General features: G+C 34.5%; 1 long non-coding RNA gene across 2 annotated transcripts in view; it reads left to right on the forward strand.

Annotated features, from left to right (window-relative positions):
• The window catches only part of LOC147827001 (uncharacterized), a 396,363-nt gene that overhangs the window by 353,894 nt on the left and 16,994 nt on the right, over window positions 1-25,475 (forward strand). The window contains exons 3-6 of one of the 2 annotated variants that reach the window (XR_015453185.1): window positions 7,482-7,618; window positions 11,860-11,961; window positions 14,279-14,358; window positions 16,393-23,859. This is a non-coding gene — a long non-coding RNA (uncharacterized LOC147827001). Of the gene's footprint in view, window positions 1-7,481; window positions 7,619-11,859; window positions 11,962-14,278; window positions 14,359-16,392; window positions 23,860-25,475 lie in introns of those variants that run through there. The other variant, XR_015453186.1, reaches the window with a different exon arrangement.

Raw genomic sequence — 25,475 nt, forward strand, 5'->3', positions numbered from 1 at the left:
ACTGTCCTAGTGTTCAACCATGGTATTAAAAGCCCAATAGCCATGCATCTCAGACTCAGTGAAGGGGACATTCTTTTTAAGCTACAATTTCATGATTATACAGAAAATCACAATTCTTCAGACAATAAGAAGGGGTCCAAAATAATAATTTAGGATTTTCAGATAAAAAACTTCAAGATTAATGAAATTAATCAATCACTGCACTATTTGTATGCTGAAAATTAGTTCTTCCCAGGCTGCCAGGATAAACAAATACAAAAATTAGAAGGTAACTTATAAGAAGATATTTTTAAGACTACAAACATCAAAAAAGGAAAAAGAGCTTTAGTCACATTGTAGTATTTCCTTAAAAGAGCCTTCTTTGAAAATTACTGTTATTTAAATAACCCAGAGAACAAATGCAGAGAGAAAACAACGTAAAGATTGGTATTAGATTACATTAATAAAGTCTATTTAGTAACTTTCATAATTCCATCATATCTAACTCTGTACACAAAAGAGCATTACAGTTCTTCTGTTTATTGTAAATACATCTTTTTTAAAAAGTCAGCACTAATTTTGAAGTTATAAGACAAATTTGTAAGTGTTGTTACTATATTATAAAGCTATTTAAATAAAATGATAATATTTCATTGAGAAATAGATCCAGCAGATTATTTTTTTCATATTCATATCTAATAGTGGTATCTTATTGGCAAGTTGTAAATAAATGTAAATTTCTTTAAAAAAATGATAGAAAGCCACGTTATGCTCAAGAATATGTTGTTGAACTGCCACACAGTTTGTTTTACAGAAGATACTGGTTTGCTGAGTTTCAGATGGAAAAATGCTAAATTGTGAATTTAGTATTTTCTAGCTAGCTGTTTCTCCTTGCTCTGGTGACCCTGCTAGCATGTGCTGGTGAAAGATCACCCTACTGCCAATTCTCTTCTCACAGTTGGATCCTCTAGGATAGATCATTCATGTCCTTACGATGTAGGCCGAGCAAAAAGACTCCCACAAATCCAGCGGATACCACAGTAATCTATTTGATAAATTTGGCTACTTCTTCAATTACATTATTGATTTCAGATCTTGCCTTATTTGTCCATTTCTTACTCTGTCTTTCTGCTTGGTTGACATCTTTTCAACTCTTTTCCAGTGGACCTGCACATAGCCACTGTGACTGGCAATCTGTAGGAGAAGAAAGCCACACCCACCGCTGTTGTTGTATGTCTTCCAACTTCCTGGAACAAAAATCCTGCACACCAGCCAGTCACACACCCATGACAATGTGGGTAGCTACTATTTTTCTGTCATAGGTCCTGATTGGTGGCCAAACACTGGATTCCACCAGTGGTGTCTTCTTGCATATTCTCATAAATCCAACACTTTGTAAGAGTATCTTACCACTTTCACATTCTTGGAGAAGGGGCTTTTGAGACACCGCTGGTGGTCAGTTCTGGGGTAGTCTCCTGGGAAAGCTTTTTAATATAAATGACCACTTTAGAAAATATTAAAGAGGAAATTTTAATTGTTAAAATACCATTTCAGGTGAATTGAATAATTGCCTTTAAATTTTCTAAATGTTTAAGTAATCTGAGGCTATGGAAAACTCCTCAAATAATATATTAGAAAAGGATTGGCAGATTCAAATATCTACAATTATTAAAACTTATGTAAAAGTCATAAAGTAAATTCATATTTCTGAGTAAAAGAATCGGGAACGAGGGAGAAGTGACAGTATATCTTAAATTAATTCATTTTCAAAGATTAACAAATTAGTGGACATGGGATTCATGTTTCCTCAAATATAGTCTATACAAACCACAAAGAATGCCAATGATCTTTTAAAATATGTATAATTAAAATATTATATATATATTTATGAGGGTCAAGTAATATTCTGATATATGTATACATAATGGAATGGTTATACGAAATTATTAGATGAAAAAGCAAGACTTAATGACATACTTTATACAAGAAACCTACTCAAGAGTAATAAGTTAAAATACAGAAAAGATAATCCATAAAACATGAAGAAAAGCAAAAATCAGTAGTATGTCTATTAACATCAAATGAAGCAGATCTCAGAAAAAGATTTTCTTTGGTATCCCATTATAAAACCTAAAATCATTTGGCAGATCAAAGAAAGATCAGAAAATAAAGAAGTGGAGTGTGTTAGATTCTTGTTTCTGTGACCAAATACCTGAGAAAAACAATTCATAAAAAGAAAGACTTATTTTGGCTTGTGACTTCAGAAGTTTCAGTCCATGGTGGGCTGGTTCCAAAGCAGAAGCCTCATGGTGGAAGGTCAAGGTAGAGGAAGGTTTTTCATTTCATGGCAATGAGGAAGCAGAGAGAGCAAGGAAGTGCTTAGGAGTAAGGTGCTGAGGACCAGATATTAGTCCCCAAAGTCACACCTCCTTGATTTACTCCCTCCTACCTCCTGTTTCTGCCAGTCTCAATAATGCGTTCAATTTATGATCTCATCAACGGATTAATTCTCCAAGAGACCCCCCTCTGAACACATGAGGCTTTTGGAGGACATTTTATATCTAAACCATATCATACATCCATTTTATTTTGCCATAGTCTGCTGATAGCACCTTTCAGAAATAATTAACATTTTTCTGTATTTGTATATTGATCTTCAGTGTGGCTAAAATGTTTTATTTACCCACCTGCCTCAAAATAGGTTCTGCCTCAATGTCTCCTTTGTACTTATGCATTTAACCTAATGACAGCTCTAATGGAATACCATATATCTACTGTGTGCTAGTCTCTTTCCAATGATTATGTCTAGTAAGTTATCTTATGGTTAAAATTTTCAGAACCATTGTACAGATAATGGACAACAGACAGAATGGTTAATAATCCTTTGAAAGTCCCACAATTAAGATGTGGTAGCAATAAGATAGGAACTCAAGTTTTTTTTCTGGAGCTTACTATCTTACAAAATCCCCTCAAAGAGTCTGAGACCAAGGGTCCTTGTTGCATGTGGTTCATAATTGTTCTGTTGCTATTAGAACAGATATAGTGGCTTAAATAAGAGTAATTTATCATCTTGCAAATCTGCGAGTTAGAAAACCAGCATAGAGGAATTGGTTTCTCTGGTCAAGCTGTTATTTGGCTGAAATCAAAGCATTGGTCAGACTCAGGTCTAGTCGGGATTTGGGGTAAAATTAGTGTTCAAGCTCGTTCTCACTGGTAGCACATGGGATTTGTCAATTGCAAGGCTAAGGTCCCAACTAGTTGCTGGCTTCTAGAGGCCAGCCCTCCCCAGCTGAGGTCCATAGCATCGGGGCTTGCTTTCTTTAGGCCAAGTGGACCTCCACCTGACCCAGAATCTGTCTCTTTGTACCCTAGTCAGGCTGGTTTCTTTCAATGTATAATTCCTATTTTATCTTTTCCACTTACCTTCTAAATCTTCAGATATGGCAGTGAACATGATACATAACAAAAATAATGTACATTTATGCTATTGAAAAATATTGAAGCAACATCCTATTTTTGTTAATTCTATTAAAAATTTAAATGACAGATCATAGGGAAAATATTCCTTTTTGGGAAGGATGTTTGGAGGAGGGCTCCTTCTTGAGTTCTTCCTAACATATCATATAAGAAAACACTTAGATGTGTTAGATGATAGTCCCTCTTATATTATTATAAGTGTGTGCATGCACCCTGCTCCATACAAACACTTCAGCTATGCTAACCCCACGAACATGGGCATGGAAGCCTACCCCATTGCAGAAAAGGCTTCATGGCTTCCCAGTTGAATTGTACCTCTTCATTAAGGAATACATTTGGTTTTAATGAAGTTGTATTCTCTATTTGTGACATGTCTGCTATAAGGTTTTAAGCGCTATACTTTTAACTCTTGGTAATTGTTTTTCATTTTATTCTCATACTATCATTCCACACTAAGAGACATCAAACCTGTCAAAGGTGGCATCTTTAAGCAGGTCTCTTCTTGAGCAACCCCCCAAAAATGAGTAGTAGATAGAGGAGCTAATCCTATTGGCCAGATGCAGATGAATCTTTTAATGAAAATGACAGGTTGGTGTCATTTCTAAAGGCTGGAAGGAACCCCTTCAGTTTATCTGTTTCTATCTTCTTGTTACTGCGGTTACCCTCATTACAGAGAACAATCCTCCGTGATTATTTGCCACACTTTCAAGTTGTCAGAAGAGAAGTACAGAACTTTAAACATTTTGAAAATAGATTAAAGTTTTAGCTATAAAGCCTAAAAGGAATCTAGTGTCTTCTTTTATATTTTTGAAGAAAAATTAACAACACACTCAAATCTGATTCTGTTCTTGGAATATTTACAAGACTTTCACACTTAAATATATACTTATTCTGCATGTCTTTCTTTTTCCCCCCTCAGCTGTGAAGATAATTTCACCAAAATTTTAATTTGCACATATTTCTTTCTAGTTTTACCCAATCTGTGTGTGCATACACACACAAATGCATGCACACACTTAGTTCCAATTATAATACATATATGATTTAGACTTTTAATTAGTTCATATTGTGACACTTCATTTGCCATGCCTTCATGACTGCTATGGTTTGGGTAAGAGTCCCTCAAAGCCTGATGTAATAAAGGCTTGGTCCTCAGCACATAGTGCATTTGGAGGTTGTGGAACTTGTAAGGTGTGGGGGTCTAGTTGGAAGTTTTCTGATAATATGGAAATGTGTCACTGAAGGAAATTTGGGGACCCTGAACACTCTTCTTGCTTTCTTTTTGCTTCTTGGCTGCCATAAGGTGCCATAAAGCTTTTCCCATCTCACGTTCCTGCCAAAATGTATTGCCTTGATACAGATCCCAAAGCAATGAGCTAGACCAACCATGGTCTGAAGCCCCTGAAACTATAAGCCAAAATAAATCTTTCCTCTTTTAAAATTGATTATCACAGGTACTTTGTTATACGTACATAAAGCTGACTGAGACAATAGCCTTTATAATTTCCACTCTAGTGGCTTTTTTGCCTATGTTTTTCCCCATTATAGATAATTTAATGGTAAACATTGGGACTTCTGAATCTATTAAATTTTTGCTTTATGGAAGATGGGGAAGAATAGAATAGAAGTAGCCTTGGGGAAAAAGAATAAAGAATTTAGGAGATGGAATAGTTTGTGCCAGGTTGATTTTTTTCATTAGTGATACATTGGTAAGGTATAAGGAATTATTAAATATTTGTGTTTGAAATTCAAAGGAGAAATTATAGTTGAGGCATGAGGATGAGTGGGTTTATTTACTATCCAGACTTAGAAAAGCCACTGAAGTCACTTGGAGAATTTTGATCATGGTATCTTTTTAGTTCATATCCCAGTTCTATCATTTTTTAACTTCATGACCTTGAGGGAGAAGTGATATTTCACTGTTTTGATTCTAAGTTCCTTAATTTGGAATTGATGTGAAAATTATACCTAACTAAATGGAAGCAGTACATATAAAAATGTCTTGGAATGTAAAATTACCAGAGCACTAACAATATGAATTCTACTTTTAGATTTTTAATCAGGATTTGGTGATTTACAGTGATGATTCTGCTTTTTCTTGAAGTGTAGTTCAGCTGATCATTCTATATGCTGAAGAATGACTGTCCAAAACTGGGAAATTCTATTCCTGTACATCTCTATTATTCAGTTATAATAAAATCCATCATATCAACATCTACACAAATTTATGTATTAACTAAACTTTGGCCAAGATTTAGAGTCAGCGTATTCTCTGGTGACTTAAGCACTTCTACATATGATCAATCATCAAGATAAACTCTATTTGAAGAAGATTTGATTTATAATTTACAGCAAAAATTATTATTAAAATGTCCTTTGAGTCAAACAAGATGGCCAATATATATGAGAAATATATATGTCTGGCACTTAAACTAAAACAAATGGTCATCAGGGCCCTGAAATTCGTTCAGGGGTGCAGCCTGTCTTGCAGGCACAAGATCCTAAGTTTGATCCCCAATACTGAAAAAAAACCACCACAAAGCAAAACAAAACAAAACAACAAAAACCTTTTGGGGCTGGGGATTTAGCTTAATGGCGCCATACCTGCCTCACAGGCACAAGGTCCTGAGTTGGATCCCCATTACCAGAAAACAACAATAACCACAACAAACAATAAAAAATAAATGGTCATGTGCACCATTCTTGTAAAGAGAGAACTCCATTATTTATCCATTGTTTTAATCACAATGACATTGTATTCCCTAACACACACACAAACACATGTGTATACATATGAACACACATACCAATTAGTCCTGTACAGCCATGGCCCATTGGCAGACTAATATAGCATGTTTGTTTGTTTGTGCTAGTCCCAATTATGGTGGACAGTGGGACTGGAAGGTCACAGCCCAGTCTTCAGAAAACCAGTGTGAATTTATCTGCCAGCTTATCCTGTGCAGACTGTGACAGACAAACCATTCTATCCTTAGTCTCACTATATTAAAACCATCCTGTTTGCTGTTCTATCTTTGCCACCTAATGTTCACACCGCTGTTATCCCTTGCCAGGGAATGAGTTATTTCTTGTCTTTTCACACTCTTTAAGAAAAGGCTTATGATCAGTTTTACTGATGGATCTTTCCTGGCCTTATATATACAAATTTTTTTTTATCTTTTCTCATGGCATTGGAGTAGGATGGAAGGCAGCTGGCAGAGGACATGGCATCAAGCATCAGCAACATGAAACATTGGCTGGGTTCTACCCTATGCACCTGACTTCTCTTTCCCAGGTCCCCCAGTTAGATACCTGAATGGAGAGCAAACCTGACCTTCTCTTCTACAAATCAGCTAACTCCTCTGGATTGTAAATAGAAAATGTCCAGCTATGACAGTTGTCCAACTGTGAAGATTGGTGACATGGAGTTGGCAAAGACTTTTGAGCTCTGAAAAATTAACATGCAGATATGAGATATTTGAAACTGACAGAAGTGCTATATTTTACCTTAGAAATTTAAAGTTCTTCCTGAAGACAGTGATGTGACACATTTCTTGTAGTGATCTGCTTATGATTCAAACTCCGAAGGTGTGAATTTTTTTCTTATTTCTAATGTGTAATGTGCAGTTTGAGGAGTAAGAAGAGACACTTAAGAAGTTCTCTACTCCCTCTATAAAGCTATATTTGTTTACTATGGATGCTTAGTCCACGGAGTTAGCAAGATACTATTTTACTGGAGGAGGATAAAAAAATCCTTGTTTAATATTTAACTGTTATTTCAGATGCAATGTAATTGAGCACAGCTGAACATTAACTGACCACGTTGATCTAAAACTATAGCTTATATCAAAATAAAAATGCTGGTCACAGACATTTATCTGCAGGCTTATATACTGGAAAAGTAAATTCTTCCAAGATTTCATATGCTTCTTTTATTCCTAAAGTATTTAGGAGGTTAGGTTTCAAAACTGCTTTCCTTTAGTTCTTCCTGCCTCTGACTTGGGCTAATTTTTTATGTTTTCTCTCAGATGATTAACTTCCAGACCAGTAATAAACGATGGAGGACAACACCCAACTTCCTGTTGATGATGTGATTTAGGCGTGGGACTGTAGAGGAGAGGGAGATATGTAAAAATGCATCATAAACTTTTATCACTTTCTTATGGTGAGTACATTCAGAATCCCCTCTTGTGGCTGGCGAGGTATACTGTATAATGCATTCTTGTTAATTATGTTCATCTTGCTGTGCTGTAGAACCTACAAATTATTTTTTCCATCTAACTGTAACATTGTGTTTGTTGACCAAATTCTCCCCATCCTCACTCTGCCTATTTTCTCAGCACCCCCCCAAGAAGTATCATATATATTTTATAAATAGTATTTGCTGATCATTAGTGAATATGAGTAGCAATAGCATTTGATAGCTTTTTGTATATGGATCATTTAGTGTAGAAAACAATAAATCTCTTTAGGGCTGTGTCATTTTGTAAAATGACATGGAATCAGTTGCACATTCATCATATCAAACAGCTCACCATTTAGCTGGAATCTTCCCTACCTTGTTATTTTTAATCTAGTTTGACTCCACTAAGTAGTTTTGCAAAAAAGGAAAAAAAGTCTTACTTTCATTTAGTTTTGTGTTTTATCTGATAGTTCCCAAAAGGCAGAAACCATAATGTATTTGAGTCTTAGGAGATAAACAATAAAATTCCTCCTAAGAACCAAAAATTTGCCAAATAAATTTCCTTGCTTTCAATATATAAACAATTTTACCAAAAAATGTAACTTTGATGAGAAAAATATAAAATTCTTTTATTTTATCTTTATGGGAAGCTAGTTTTCACTGTTTAAGTTAAGTGGAAATTTCTGGAAGCACAAACATGAACAATCATAGTGAACAGCATCCTTATGTTGGTGAATGCCATGGAATAAAGGAATTTTAGGGAAATTTCTGTTCATTTTGATTTCTGAGGTTATTTGGTGGCAGGGGTGAGAAGGTGGAACCATTTGGTATTAGTGGGTTGCATTTCCATATAGAATAGAAAGTTTTTGAAATGTTTTGTGTCTCAATATATAATAGAAAATTTTGAAATGAAACAACTATTAAATAATGAAATCATAAAATCTAAGCTCTACACTCTACATTTAAATGGCAAAAGGGTTAAAAGCAATTCTCACAATAAATGTTTCATGAAACAAGGGTTAAAAAGCGTGTATATGCTATTTGTATTGTTGAGTCTGAGATGGCAGATTTGATTTGGATGGAAAATTATGCCCATGTCACAACAGTGGGAAACAGATAAGCTCAACCTAAGATAGTGGGTATGGTTGATAGTTTTTATATGTAGATACAATATTTTAAGAAAAATGTAAAATATTTAGAGTTCTTTGTAGGCAAATAGTCATGCTGTGCTATTTGCTAATGTAATTCTGAAATCTATGGAATCAAAGAAAAAGCACTAGGGTAATAGAACCAGTGTTCCAGCAAACAGGGATATAGATGTTGGAGATGCTGTCTATTTGAGGCACCTAGGTAAATTTTGACACTAATTGCTAAAATTTCAAAGATTGATTTCTATAGTGAATTTAAAACTTATAACTTGTTCTTTTTTTGCCAGTTTAAATGTGATGCAATTTTTCTTCCATTTACCTTAGTTCAAATAAAGTGAAATTAATCAATATGTCTGGAATAGTGTTTTAAGGACATAACCTTTGATATAAGGCTTTACTTTCCTTAAATCTTCAGAACTCTGAAATAGCAGTCTAAAATGCTGCAAGGTAAACCTCAAGAATGCATAGCCTATGATCCTGTTAATGGTACAAAACCCAATAAGAAACCAAAAGCAAAATGGTTTTCTTTCTGCTTAGTGTACAATATATTTTCACATCCCGTCATTAAATATAGCGTGACATCTTGCAAGGTTCTCCTTTTAGATGTTTATCCAGGAAACTGCCATTTTCTCCAATGAATTGGTAACACTAACTATATTCACTAATTATATTATCTTGGCAGCTTGCAGAAGTATAATCATTTAAATATGAATTATGTGTATATTAGGAAATACATTTTTTTTTAAAGCCATTGGTTGTGGAAGGTACCTCCAAAATCTGAATATATCTAGGTACAAAAATCTCGGCCCCTTTACACATCTTTAGGCTTTGTTATTGACTTTTATTTGACACTGGAAAAGCTATCCAGTCTTTGATGCTCTTCTGTAGGATTTTGCTATGTGTAAAATGAAGAAAACAGGTGCCACCCACTTGTTCCAAATTAAAGTGATTCATAAGAATCATATAGGTAAAGGCCTTGAAGGGAGCAGTGCTAGCTCAGCCAATCTATTGTGAGAATGAAGGTCATTGCTTACACCTCTCTCCATAATAGCCACTTGGCTTGTTTGCATATATATGAAACTATTACTGTGCTTTATTTTACTTCCTATTCTTATAAGAAAATCCACGTGCTTCCTGAAGATCAAAATAAAAAATATTTTGCAAGACTATTTTATAATAAAACCTAGAAAAAATGTGACTACTAAATTGATTATTATATAAAGATTATTCAGAGAAAATGTTAATGACAGGTTCTTCTTTATTAACAACTATGATATTTTAAGGAATGATACTTTTAAATTTCCAAAGTATGAGTGCTTTCTCTCTCTTAACCTCCTCCCCTCCCTCTCCCTTTTTGTCTGTCTCTCTCTCCCTCTTCCTCCCCCTCTTTTTTAGGAGGAATTGTATGTCACTTTATGTAGAGCATAATTTTATTTTATTTTCAGGAGTAGCAATTTCAAATCAAGGAAAATTACCATGCCCTGGGAAATTACTTGCAAATGCATCATGTCTCCTGATATTTTCTGAGTAGAAACACCGCCAGTTTCCTTGGTCAATGAATATATTTTGTTGACTAGTTTAAAACCTTTAACAAGTCTACTGAATTCTGAGGGAATAGGGAAACAAGGAGAGGTCTGCAGCTATTATTTTTCAGGTAAAGTATAAACAAAGCAAGGTCATACATTTCTTATTCCAGAAGTTTTCTTTCTTTTTTTTTACTCAAATTCTTTTATTGGTACATTGTAGGTATACAACACATTTACATTTCTCATTGGGACTTGTACCTTTACATGATGCATCTTGGTTCTTATTTTTTCCCCATTCCTAGCCCTCCCTTCACCCCCTCCACCCTTCCCTATTTACAAAGACTTTATTTCCATTTTTTCCATTTCTCATCATTTTTTCCTTTCCCTTCTTTCCTTTCCCTTGCCATTCCCACTACCCTTACCCCTTTGGACCTTTTCTTCCTATTTTGCATTATCAATTATTCATTCTAGTCATACCGAATAGTTTCTCTGGAGTAAGAAACTGAAAGTGTAAATAAGGACTAAATGTATAATAGGTAATGTGAAATAGGAAGAAAAGGGGCAAAGGGGAAGGAAGTGGGAGGGCTAGGGAAAAGGATAGAAGGGAATGGGATTAATATGAGAAAATGGAAAAATAGGAACAAAATCTTTGTAAATAGGGAGGACTGGAGGGGTTGAAGGGAGGGCTGGGCAAGGGTGAAAAATAAGAACCAAGAGAGATCATGTAAAGGTGCAAATTTCCAATGATGAATGTCATTATATTGCATTCCAGAAGTTTTCTAAAGAGTGAGAGGCCTACTTTTAATATATAAAGATGAAATGAAGCAATAAATAGAAATGGCAAATATGATGAAACTTACTTAATTTTTATTCTATTTATGTTTTATAAAAGTTGGTTGTATAATTTAATTTTAGTATAGAAACATTAGAAAAGAAAACAAAAACTAGAGCTCTCCATAATTCTATTCAGAGATTTTCTCTTAATATTTTTGTGATTATATTTCTAGTGTTTGATATCTGTTTAAAGTATATGCACTTGCGTAGTTGTATTTCTATAGTATATATGCCTGTATTTCCTATTTTCTAACCTTAACCCTAACCCTAACTTTTTCACAAATTTTGCCCTTGCTGTTTCAACATTTCGTTAGGCTTCTTTTTAATGCAGGCATCGTAATGCATCATATGGCTGTTTCTCAGTTCTGAAGAATTCTTATCATCTCATGTTCTTGAATCACAACTTCCAGGCTGATCAAATGTAGTTGTAAGCTTGTAGTGCTACCAAATATTTTTCATCCTGAAACATAATATAGCATCTTACTGATGGTGATATATGTTTTTGGAAAAGACACTCAGAGGCCTCTGCTTCAGAGAGTTCATTTATGAACAAAGAAACGTGTTTTCTATTTTATCTCATATAAATGTTTTGCACATAATAAAATGTAAAACATTTCATAGAAAACTATAAAGAAATGGTTATGTTTTTGGTGTCATGTTAGGATGGATCTAGATTGCATTCTACACCATTTCCTTTTCTGTGATCATCTATAAGGTGCAGTATAGGAATTGAGAGGAGGAGTCACTACGTTGCAGTTACTTCAGCCACCGTCACCATGGAGAGGACTTTGAAGACCCTGTGTTATTATACCTAAAGGTAAAAAGGTATCAAATCCAGAGTGATTGTACACTGAATTTCTCTACAACTTTAGGTTAAACCCACTTAGAGAAAAAAATCTGATCATTGCTTTTGTTTTGCTCTTTATTTATATTTTGGGTTTCTCATTAACAGAAATGATCCAATATTTAATCTTCTGTGTCTGATTTATCTCATTTAGCATTATAATCTCAAGATGCATCCTTTTCCCTACAAATCCTTCTTTATAGCAGGGAGGTAGACTTTGAAGAGATGAGAAGGAATCTGGGGATGAGGGGAGAGAGGAGGGCTGTGAGGCAAAGGGAAAATCAGAATCATTAAGGTGTGATGTGCATATGTACTGATTCCCCAAGAGGAATGTAATTGTTGTGTATCACAAATATATTCAAATAAAAAGAAAAATAGCAAAATATATAAACGCAGAATTCACAGATACATAAACATGAAAGTTCAGGCTAGAAGCTATATATTATAAGCATTATTTTCTCAAAAAGAAATAAATATATAAATTAAGATGTTATTTTGCTTTTAATAATACCAGAGAACAGACACTAATATTGTGAAAAGTGCTCTTTCTTGGCTGCTTGTCCGTCATTTCTGTGTTCTTATGGCCAATTTAATTTGCAGCAGCAATTTTCTCAATCCTAAATGATGAATCACAATTTGCCTACGCTAACAACATTGCCCCTATTCTTCTTATGCCAGATACATGCTTTCCCAGTTTTCTTTACAGTGGGTGTTTCTAAAGAAGAGAACTATGGTTTTGTAGACATTATTAAACTTAGATAAAGGCTTTGTATTGTATTAATTAAATGTCTTCATTGCTTAGTCTTATGTTCATTCATCATTTAGTTTCTTATTGTTAAAAAATTCTTAAACTATACATAATATAAATGGAAAATTGCTTAACAGGAACTGCATTTTCTTTGTTTTTAAATCCCTATCCCTAAAATAATTCTTTCTATATGCTTGGTACTAATCTATGGTGAGTAAAATGGAATCTAAATACAAAGGTATATATTTGTATTTATTCAAGACTTGTACCACTTGCACAATAAAAAAAAATGAAGTAAAGGGTTTTTATCTACTTTATTCACAAATCATCTCTGAGCTCCTAGCACTATATTTGATTATGGAATGTTCTCATTAAATATGTTAATTAACAAGTTATGTAAGTCATAAGGTAAAATAATAACTCTTGATTTCCACAATGGTTTTAGAAAACATGTCCAGGGAGTATTTTTATTCACTATTTAGAGATGAGGAAAACACTGGTCAAAATATCTAAGTTATTCACTCAAGGTCATATTAAAGGTGAATGTTAGGCCAGTAGCTGAAACCCAAATCTTTTCATCTCCATAGCTAACATTCTACACATGGCCATAGTAACATCTTCTTCATTTAAAAGTATGATTGAGTGCATCATGATTGGTTTGTACTTTAGTATTTTCTAGCCCAGTGTGTTTTTCTATAAGAGATATGTCAGTCAGGTTACTCTATTTTGACTTCAGAAGTTTTAGGTAACACTTTTAGGCTTGGCAACTACCAGAGAAAGCAATAAAACATCTCTCTTGTTTTTTTTCTTGGAGTGGAGATACTATCTGGATTTCCCCAGTAGGTTTCCCTTCAAGTCTCACTAGATAGTTAACAATAACTGTTCTGTTTCTAATCTGTGTCCATGGGAATGTGATCAGTATTTGTTCAGTCCAAAGTTACAGAAAATTGATCTTAATGACTAAGTACATTGGTGTATGCATCATTGTAACATCACATACTAATAATGTATTATATCTGTTTACCTGGAAAGAAGTAGGTATGTCTTTCTCATTTAAAAAAAAATTCATTGTGCTTCTTTAATCCATACTGAGGCAAATTAAACTAACCCAATTATGGAAGTAGAATGAAGAGTTTGACTGCATTTTTAATGTTTATTGCTTTAAACTTTTTATGTTTAAGCATCACTCTATCATTTCCCCTGTCTCCCTCCTCTTTGTTCTCACTCCCTAAAAAATAATGTGGACAAACAGTTAAGAAAGCTTAGGTGTTTCCTCCTTTGGTGCTTGATGTTAGTTGAAATTTCAAAACGCCTGAACTCTTGCCTATGTATGGAAAACTTTATCTGGAGCCCAACTTTGATCACCACAAAGATACAAAGCCTCACCATTCCCTGGTTTCTCAAGTGTTTTTTTGATCTGAGGAGACCTACTGTATTCTTTCCAGAAAGCCTCAGGACGTAGAGTCTCTTGGTTTGTGTTTGTAGTATTATCACGTTAATATCCAAACTGAACTTTGAATGAAGATCTACCTGTCTTTGCAGGTGACTAAAACAAGAAGGATGGTCACTACCAGAGAGATTTGTGCAACACACATATTTCAGGCTTAATTCTACCTCTGCTGGTAAATACAACAGTCTTATAAACAAACTCTTAAACTGCTATTTATGACGTGTGGTTTGAGCTGTACTCTGAAGTCCAATTTACTTGGCTCTTCACTTTATAATATTGTAACTCTACTGTGATTACTGAAATTGATTTGGTAATAATTACTGTACATTAAGGCTTGGATTTTGCTTCTAATGCTTTAATAACTCAAAGAGGGTCTATATTTTAACTCCCAAATGGATCTTTATGAGTTTTTCAAATGTTTTCATTGATCAAATAGGCCTAAGCCATCTAAAATTCCCTGTTTGATGGAGTGAAAATGGACTGAGAAAGAAATAAATAGAATAGGGTAGGAAAAATGTAAATGAAAGAAAACAATTCTGCTGTAAGATGAGAAACTAACATATTTTATTGCATTCTGAATAAGTAAGGGTCAGGAGTAACCCTGAAACTAGACATACTACTTAAGATTTTTGTTGGCACAATATATGTAGTCTGTCTAGCTCAATAAGCTTATAGCTTAATGGAGAGAGTGAATTTAACTAACAGTTATAATATAATATAATATAATAAGCATAAGCCTTAATTTCTTGAATCACAAATGCTCTGGGATTGAATTGGAAGGTCACCTCATCAGGCCTTTAAATATCCAGCTGTCTCTAATCTTCAATGTCTTAACACCTACATTTGACTTTTGTTACACTGCACACCTTAGTATTTAATTATATTCTCTCTTTTATGTCTGCCAATGCTGTTTCAGAAATAGTAGACAGAGAAAATTTGTTCATTTGCTTTCCCCTGAGGGAGAATACTGTATTTTTTAATTGCTAAGTAATTTAGAGAAGAGAGTGAAATTTGATGGCATTCATGTCTAGCTGACTTGCCTTGATCAGGAAAAAAAGAATTCATATTGTTCCTGAAATATAAGGTAGGTTAAGGGAGAGAAAGAAAGAACAGAGAAGATAGAGGAGAAACTGATAAATAGTGGGGATTCATATAACAAGTAAAGCAACCCCTCATTAGGCTTTGTTCCTGACATGGCAAAAACAAAGACAGCATTGGTCCATAAAGGAGCCACAGGGATCCGAGGCTACAGCCACCATTCATTAGTGCAAATCCTCTAACTAGAACATAAGCTTCCTTAAGTCAGGGGCTATTCTGTCTTTCCTCTACATAATGTGGAGCAGAGAAGGTATCAAGCCCTGTCATTTGTAACAAATCAAAATTAATTTTGGGGACTGGAGCTGGAGACAGTGAAGATAACAGAGAGAGAAAGGAAGAACATTTCTGGAAGTGGTTTTATACCCATTAAATAACCAGCCAGCTATGAACGGTGCTCCTTGCAGAGGATTTCCATTGAAGCAGCAGCATAGCTTTTCTGCTTCCTTCCTCATATTCTGAATGACTTTGGAGTGCAGACCTGCTGAATGTGATTAAATGCCATGAGTAACAACTCGCCTCAGGAGAACAATGTGCGGTCGTTTGTGCCATGTGGTTAGAGGGATTGGCTGTTTGCCGCCTGTCAACATACATAACCTTATGGGTTGCAAAGGTCACAGCCATTTCCTGTGTGGATATATCAAAGCTACTGAGTGGATTCTTGACCAGAAAATGTCCTTTGTCAATATACACCAGGGGGAAAATGAACACTGTGCTATAATAGGATTTACTTCCAATGACTCTGGGCTTTGGGGAGAAATGAATAATCAGCTCTGACAAAAATGTAATGCAAAAGAAGTTGCCATGATATTCATCGTATTAACATTCACTAATAATAGTTTAGCTGTTATATTCAAAAGCCCACTATTGCAATGTATTTTTGGCTATTTGTGCTCTCTGACATTTCCTGTGGAAAATCTGCAGGCAGCCAACTAATTGCCTTTTGTTGCCCATTCTCTTTGTTTACCTGAAAAAAATTAATTCAAGCTTCAACTATGGTGATATTTCACCAGTCTGCTTTCAGATTCTCTTGACTCATCCGCACATTTTAGAAACCTCTGGAGGCTAAGGGCTGGTATCCTCTTTACTGAACATTATGGCTTGTATCTAGATAACCCCTCAAAGCCTCGTGCATGACAGATGAAGTTTTATGGAGGTGCCTGGATCTAGAGGATGTGATGCTGGGATTGATTCACCGTATGATGCAAGGATTAAGAGTGCCCCACACTGGGTGAGAGTACTAACTGTCCTAAGGGCAGGTAGCCTGGATAGAATATAAAGGACAGAAAGACAGCTGCTTTTATTGCTTGTTGCTTGCTGCTTTCCTGCTTTACTGCCTTCCTCCCTTCTGCCTGCCATAATCTGTTTCTCCTCTGTGATGTCCCTCTGCCATGCCACCTTGTCTTGGAGCCAGCCAATTATGAACTGAAACCTCTACAAACTGTGAGCTGAAATAAACCTTTTCTCCTTTAACTTCAGGTGTTGAACATGTTCTCAGCAATGAGAAAAGTAACTAAGATACTGAATGCATTACAGGTGATTTTGATGATCAGTTATTGTTTGGATCTTTGTTTAAAACAGATAAAATCCACCCTTCCAAGCTAGTGAATTTAAAATACTTGAGCAAGGTGCCAAAATATCTCTTTATAACAATAATTTCTAGAGAGTCTATACACATCCTTGAAATACATAAAATGTACCAAATTATCCTTGTGTATGTCAAATGATGATGATCAAAGAGCTTAATATTTTCACTGATGTTATTAGTTGTTTTGACACTAGTTGGACATTGAAAACAAACACAAAATAAAAGAGACAAAGATTGTTGTAAAACTTGCTGTTTCATAAGTTCATCAGGGGAACTAATATAATATACGCAAACAGTACAAAGTAAAACTGAAAGGACTTAAGAAATTAACCAGGGTATTATTTACTATATTTGATGCTAAAGAATAATAAAACACTATGCTCTAATAAAATTGTAATTAAGGGCCTTCTTTATTCCAGGCAGTAGCAGATCATCTTCAGGGAAAGATCCTTCTAGCTCTCAATGTTCAGAAAGGCTGGGGCAGTTTCCAGAAAGCATCTCTGAAGCTGTGAAGGGTACACAGTACCCTCTAAAAAACCTCATGTGCTGAGGATGAGAATTGAAGAGCACTGGCTCCATTGATAGACCAGAATCCTTTGTCAAATATTAGAAAACATGAGGAATATGTATTTGTCATTTAAGAGAAAGAAATACATTTAAAAAAATCCTTTGTAGACCTGGTATTTTGCAATAGAAAAAAATGATTCCCACGGGGAAATGATGCGCATTGTGAAAAAGTGGATGGAGACATGGTCATTTACTTAAATCAGCTTCCTAATAGCAAGACCTGAGCATGGGTTTAGGGGCGAGGTGATTTTCTTCTCTATACTGCTGATTATATGATGAATAAATATTTTGATTTACCTGGGACTCAGAGGTTTCCCCAGATTGTGGGGTTTCCTGGGATAGAGAACTATCAAAGATAAAATAATTCAAGGCACAGATGAACTAGGAAGAGTTATTAACCTATTTGTTTTCCTTCTTACTGTCTACCTCATTAAGTGTAAATCCTGGATAGATAATGATTGGCTTAGTCCATATAAGGCTTGGTTCAAGCAGGGAATATAACCAAAATACCATTTTTCTTTTTTTTTTTCTGAGATAGAGTCTCTGTATTAGTTCAGGGTGTCCATGAACTCAGTCCTGTCTCAGACTACCCAGTGCTGGGATTATAACTGTCCACACCAAAATACTTTTTGATGAGCATAGAGCCAAGGACTTTTGTTTGATAGGTTGAAAAATGTAGGCCTTCCCTTTCAGACCTGCCTGTCTGCAGCAGGCTGATTTGGCGTGTTCCACACAGCTCACGACCTCAGTAGGGCGTGCTCAAGATGGTCTTATAGTTGTATAAATACAAATTACAATTATATTTGTTATATACATATGAAATAAAATTACTCTGTATATGTATGAAATTGAATTGCATTTTTGCTATAATAAAAAAATTAAAATTGATTCAAAGAAGTGGCTAGAGAATAGAAGAAATAAAAGAAAAGTATGGAAATTGTGATAATAATGGAGTCCTTACTGTTAAACATTGTTCAAAGCCTACTCCTGACTACTTGAATAAAAGCAATGTCTCCTTATAAAATGAGCACAAAGAATAGAAGGCTTGACCTCATAATACTAAGCAAATCATTAAACCTCTCTTTGTTTCTGAGACCTTTTCTATACAAAGGACGTGGTGATTACTCTTGTGATTACCATATGAGTACGCTATTAATCTTTCATTTTTTTAATAACCATTTATTGATGCTTCAGTTTCTGACACTAGGAATACAACTGAATAGTCACAGAAACTTAAAAACTAGCATTGGAACATAACAAAACTGCAGAAGAGTTAGGGTATTGACCAAAGTTTTTGGACACAGGGAATCTGAGGAGTGGGTTGGCACACAAAGTGGCTGGAAAACAACCTTAGTGTCTAGACTGTAGTCAAGTATGTGAAGTGACTAGAGGCACTCAGAACATAAACTCACCTGTTCCACACATTTAGTACACGGTTCATCTAGATCTTCCCTACATCAGTCACCTGGGAAAAATGTAATATCAACTACAATTCAATTCTGTATGACTTATTACCTTTAAGACTTGTAAAAAGAAAAAGAGATTTGTAAAACCACTCACATTTGTGTGATTGGTGCTCCTTCAAGACCTTAACAGGTTGCAGCTATGATTAGAAAGGACATTCCAGGAGGAGGATATTACATCTGTTGTAGATGCCTTCATCTATGTCTTTGATTCTGTCCCTGTCTCTCCATTTGCCCAGCCTTTGGTGAAGCCTTTTTTTGTTTCTTTGAGATAACAGTAGGTTTTTCCTCCTGGAGTTCCTAGGAGATTATGTCTGTGTTTCACCTTGACACCTTCCATAGACATCCTTGTATTTTTATCATTTGTTCCAACACTGGGTCCCAGATGAGAACTGTGTCTATGTATATCTTAATATAAATATTTAGGAATCCAAAAATCATATTTGGAGTAAGGAGTTGGATTTTCATGCCAATCCTATAATGTATTGTTTGCCAATTTTGTCAATAGAAACTTCTAATTTGACATATAAATTCTATGAGTTCCTTTTCAGAAAATAACTTTAAAATGAAACTATTTTGATTGAGAGAAAGGGGAAATAGCAGTAGATAAATAGAAAAGGGATAGATTATTTCCCTGTCATGTTACATGTTGCCTTTAAAAGTTCAGATGCCTCTAAAATGTATTTTATTTGGCCTATTGCTAGGCCCCCAAATTATAGGTCATCTAACCTGTCCTCTATCTATTAAGAGGAAATTCATTTTCCATAGAAAATGTGGTCGTTAAAACCCTGAAATGGGTAAATGACAATAAAAGACCAGAACAAATAACCACAAAAGAATTGTCAAAATCTGAGACGCACTGGGGGCAGCACTTTCTGAGAGATATTATCAGTGAAACTGTATATGGCAGATGATCTTCAAGGAGACCTTTTTAATGTAATACCTGTTTCTGACAATTATTGAAGTGATACTGTTTTTGTCTAGTAAATCCATGACTCCTAGTGCTTTTCTGCCATTTGCTTTTTTTTTTTTTTGGTACTGGGTATTGAACTCTGGACCTTTTACTTGTGAAGCAGGTGGCTTTTTATAATACCTTTTCACCTAGAAGTATCAAATACTTTGCTTTAACAGGAAACACATGGTTGCATCTAAAACTACAGAACACATTCCAGTGAATACAGATTCTCACAACTATGTGCAAACACATGATTTGGACATATCAGTATGTCTTAAATAAGAACAATAGTCTAAAAAGGGAGCAGAAGCCTTGGATATAAAGAACACACTACAAAAACAAAATTACGTGAATAAAGAAGTAAAGCTGACAATAGAGCACTGAAGCTAAAGGGGATGCTGGAAATGCTTTGGTAAAAGCATCTCAAAAGTATACAGAAACATGGTATTAAGTCCCAGGTGTGTCACAACTGTGAGAAGACAGCATAAGTCATTATTAAAGCTAATAAAACTGCTACATAGCAACATGGAGCATACAGAAGGATCTGAATCCATACAAAATGCTCAGAAATAGAGGCATTCTGAGGGCAAGAGTGAAGCTTTCTAACCCATCTAAATAGAGAATCAGCTTTTAGTGGCTTCAATATTTTCATGTTAATTGAATGTTTCTAGGTTGATGTTTTAGAAGATATTACATTGTTGGTAAAGAAACATTATCTAAAATTGAAGCAAAGTTTTAGTTTTATGACAATTTCTTCTTCCAAATATGAGAGAAATAGCTTGATATCTCCTGTAAAAATTGTGTCACAATTTAACCTTATGTTTCTACCCTTTGTCTTTCTTCTTTATCTTATTTTTATCCTTGTCCTTGGACATGTAGGCTGCCTGAGACCATGTCTACCAAATGCTGACATCACTCCCTTCAAGGTGATTTGATATTGGTTCATTTTACACTCTCTTTGCTTGACTTGCTGCCATTTATGATTACCTACATGATATTTTTACAACAAAAGAAGTCTTTTTTTAAAAGTTCTTTGTACATTGTTTTCATATTCAAAGGATATGAATGCAATTTAATGAGGATTTTTCACAAAGCGTATACGATATAGTTTAATGAGGCAGGAGTTTAGAGAATGAAGTTTGTACATCTTTTTGAATTTTTAAAGCTATTTCTTTAGTTAAATTCTCCATCCAGTCATTACGATCTATATAGTAGATAATTGTCCTCTAAGGAAAAAATCCTTTTAGTGCCTTGGGATCACTTCTTTCTATGTAATAGCCTAAGTGCAAAGAAGATTTTGTCACCAGTGAAGCCACAGAAGATCTCTCCCTCTGCCATATTAATATTGTTAAAAATATTAACTTCACTTTCATATGTAAAAAATAGCTAAGCAACACAATCATATGTGTTTTTCTTCAATATAAAATATTTTTACTGTGTTTCAAGGTTATCAATGACCGTTGGACAACTTTTCTTATATTGTGAACTCATATCTTTTATAACCTAATACTACAAACAAATTTGGCTCCTTCTTGGTCTTTGCTGGTTCACTTAGCATTTCTAGTTCCCTAGGGCTGAAATAAGGAGAAAATTTTCAAGTTTCCAGGAGGTATGGGGAGAGTAAGAACCAGAGGAACAATATACACAATGATTTCCTTATTTCTAGGACACTGGCTTATATCTACCTCAGATTTGGTATTAACAAAGAATCTTACACGTATACCAGAATCTGTTGTATCTTCACAGAGAATAACATGTCTAATCACTACAACCATTCCTCTAAATTGATTCACAGAGAAAAGAAGCCTGGCATGGTGTCATATGCTTATAACCCCAGGACTCTGGGAGGGTGAGGCAGGAGGATTGCAAGGATTTCCCTCTTTATGTAGCTCATTGTGAGGGCCCTAGGCTAATCCTTGGTATTAAAAAGAAGTGGAAGTAAAGCAAAAGAAAAAAAGAAATCATGAGGGTCAGTAACCTACCTGATGTCATAAGACTAGTGAGTTTCATAGTTATGACTTGAATCCAGAAATTTTGACTGCAGAGCGTGTTACCCATCTAATAGCCTGGAACCATATTCCCAGTTTCACACAAGTGTGGAATAACCCTATGAGTAGGATTAACATAAAGAATATAGTCACCAAGGCTAATTTGAGCATCTATAGAAACAGATTGTTCCCAAATGGGAAAGCAGTTTTTAATCAGTAGTACATGCACAGATTTTGTGTGTTTCTTATCTAAAGGGGTAGAAGTAGGGTGAGAAGAATTAGGGAAACAGGTGTTACAACTGGATACTCATTTAGGATTACACTGACAGTGTTACTCCTTAGTGGTTATGAAGATAGATGTTTATGTCTTTCCAGGAAGCAAGGAAACAAGCAGAAAAAGAGAAGACCATATATATATTAGCAGCCAGTACCATGCCAGTGTGAGTGGAAGAAAGCCAGTAACAGTCTCTGTAAAGAACAAGACAGATATTTATTTTTATTGTGCTACATTTATTTTGAGGCAGTGCAACTTGTGTTTCTGTGGCCAACAATATTTGTAAAAAATGACGGCTTTATAGGGAGGATTATGAGAAGCTATAATAATACTTTCTTTCAGAGAAAAGTTAATTCCGATTCCATTCCAATCAACTCATGAAACATGAACTAGGGGTTGATCAGAAGAATCTGAGACCACCAAATCTGGAATCCCATCTCTGCTGTCAAGTTCTTAAAGATCTAAAAGTACCAGACTATGGTATCTCTGATTCCAAGTTCCACTTGGAGAGAGAGTTAAGAATCTGGAAATAATTTATTCTTTTAGTCCTTTAAGGGTCCATTTATTCCATTCACTGTGAAGGCTGAAATACAACAATACCACTAGATTCCAGTGAATAACACAAAAAGTAAAGTTTTACAGTGGGCATTTGGGAGACAAGAGGAAACACAAAATACTTGAGTGCTGAAAATTGGAAGTCAACATCCAGTGCTTCAATGATATGGTCATGAATAATGTGTTTTATACACACAAGGTAACTTCTGAGGTGGGAAAACCTTTAGAAAAAGTTTGGGGTATGTTACTAACTGTACAGGATAGATTATTTGAGAAGTTGAAAGAAAGGAAACAGGAAGAAAGTCATAAATAGAAGAATGAATTGGTGTTGAGAGTAGTAAAACTTGTGCGTGGATTTGATAAGCAATTATGTCACCTAAAAATTAAAGTCAGAGAAGAAATACAAAACTAATATCAACACTAGACTCTGGCAACAAATGTAAGGTTATGTAGAGGAGAAAGAGAGAGGAAGAGGAAGAATTACATACCATGGCATTAAACAAGATTGTAAATATTGAATGATTCTTTAAGAAAATATGTATTGTTTTATTATATACTAGATATATTTTTGATATCTCAAATACAGTAACATGACATAAAAGTAATAATAATGATAGTCTTTATGGAGCTTAAATGCTAGCAAGAAGAGACAGAAAGCAATAATAAATAATGTAGACTATTACAATATGATAAATTATATGGAATAAATACAGTAAGGCAATAGGGAGGAGAAAGATTATGGAATTGAGTACCTAGACATCAAGATTATATGAAGGACTATTAAGTATTTAAAAATCAAAGAAGTGTATTATGGTAGGCTACCATTTATCTAAGAAATGCGGATGCAAACATACCCACATGTATTTGTGTATGTTAAAACTACAATGACAGATGAACCTTAGCTTAAAATAAAAGTTGAAAATACAGGGAGAGGGAGTAGAACAGTGGAATAGAATAATAGAGGCGGTTATTTTTTATTCATTAAGTTTATTGGTACCTTTTAGGTATATAATATGATGACATTCATAGTTGGGAATTTATACTTTTATATGATATATCTTGGTTCTTATTTTTTCCCTCATTCTCCTGCCCTCCCTTCATCCCCTTCACCCTTCCTTATTTACAAAGACTTTGTTTCTGCTTTTTCCTTTTCTCATATTCCTTTCTCTTCTTTCCTTTCCCCTTCCCCTTTGGATACAGTTATTTTTAAATATATCTCGCTTTTTAGATTTGGCTTTGAAGCCATGTCAACATTTTATGTAATTATAAAATATATAATAAATATATTTAATGTATAATGTAATACATAATATATAATTAATATATATAATATATAATATAATGCATAATATATATTATAAAATTTTAGAGGCAAGCCCTAAAATTCTAAGTAAAACAAAACAAATAAAACCAAATTATTTCCAATTGGTGACATAACCACACTATAGAATAAAGAAAAACTATTTCAAGTGACTTACTATGATTATTTGCATACCACTACTGGGAAAAATAAAACTGCAAAAAATGGTTTTCAATAACTGTTACTGGTCTCAGTATTGGTAATATTATTCTGAAATTGCTGTTTTTATTCTGTGGTACAAAGCAAATGAGTAACTATGTTGATATCTGTGAGAGTGGGATTTGGGGCATGGGAGAAATTAGATACAACTGTAAGATTAATGAGGCTAAGTAAAAAAGTCTGTAATGGTGATTTTGCAATAAACTAATTAGTAAGAATCCCAAATGCATTTTGGCTTTGAAAAATACAAATAGCTTATTTCTAATCACTAAATAGGCACAGAAACAATATCAAATCCAGCAATCATGTGCTCAGCCAGAAATAACATTGGATGAAGATAAAATGTGGTAAATAAAAAAATACAGGTGAAAAGAGAGATGTCACACAGCAGGCTTTGATGAAAATATAACATGGCCTGAATATTACAATGAACTCAAACATTTGCATTTGAGTTCCAAACAATAAATAAAATGAAGTAAATTAAAAATTAAAAGAAAATACATTGACTACTTACTCCAAGGGTAATAGCATCATTTTGTCCCTGCTAACAACTCTTTTGTATTTTAGGTAATAACCTCTTGATACAACCAAGTGTGGGCACAGATAACCTCTGAATCTAGATATGGACTGTTGATGCAGTTTTGAAAATATTCCCTCCTGGGGATAGGGAGAAGTTTCAGAGAAAAGCACTCCTGTCTCATACAAAGTTATTCTATTTTCTGTCACTTATGGGAAGAAGCCCTTATTCTGGGTTACATCTTGCTTAATCATTTTTATTAGTACATGTTTGTAATACATTATGAATATTTTCACCATGAGGATTTTGTATACATACATGTTGTGTCTTAAAACGTTTTTTTCCTTCCCCTGCCCTCATGTCCCCGCACAAACCTAGATCCCAATCCCATCTCCACAAAGTCTATCTTCCTGTTTCCTATCATCTATCATTTATTTTGCCTTTTAAATTATTTATACTTTGTGGTAAAGAAAAAGTGATATGTATACACAATAAAATACTACTCAGCCATAAACAGGATGCATTTGTGTCATTTGTAGAAAAATGCATGCACCTTGAGACCATAATGCTAAGTGAAATAAATCAGACACAGAAAGGTAAATGTTGCATGGTTTCATTTCATTTTGAAAGAAGTTGGGTGAGAATCTAATGATAGGAATAGCTTTAATTATTTTGGAACACTGAAACTAAGGTTGAAAAATTGTAATGACACCAATGTTAATTCTTGGCACTGCTTAAGAAATGACTACAAAAACTAACATATGGATA

Source organism: Heterocephalus glaber, unplaced genomic scaffold, assembly GCF_053883595.1.
Source record: "Heterocephalus glaber isolate CG9 unplaced genomic scaffold, H.glaber_assembly_v1.0 deba00001457, whole genome shotgun sequence".
Classification (NCBI taxonomy): Eukaryota; Metazoa; Chordata; class Mammalia; order Rodentia; family Bathyergidae; genus Heterocephalus; species Heterocephalus glaber.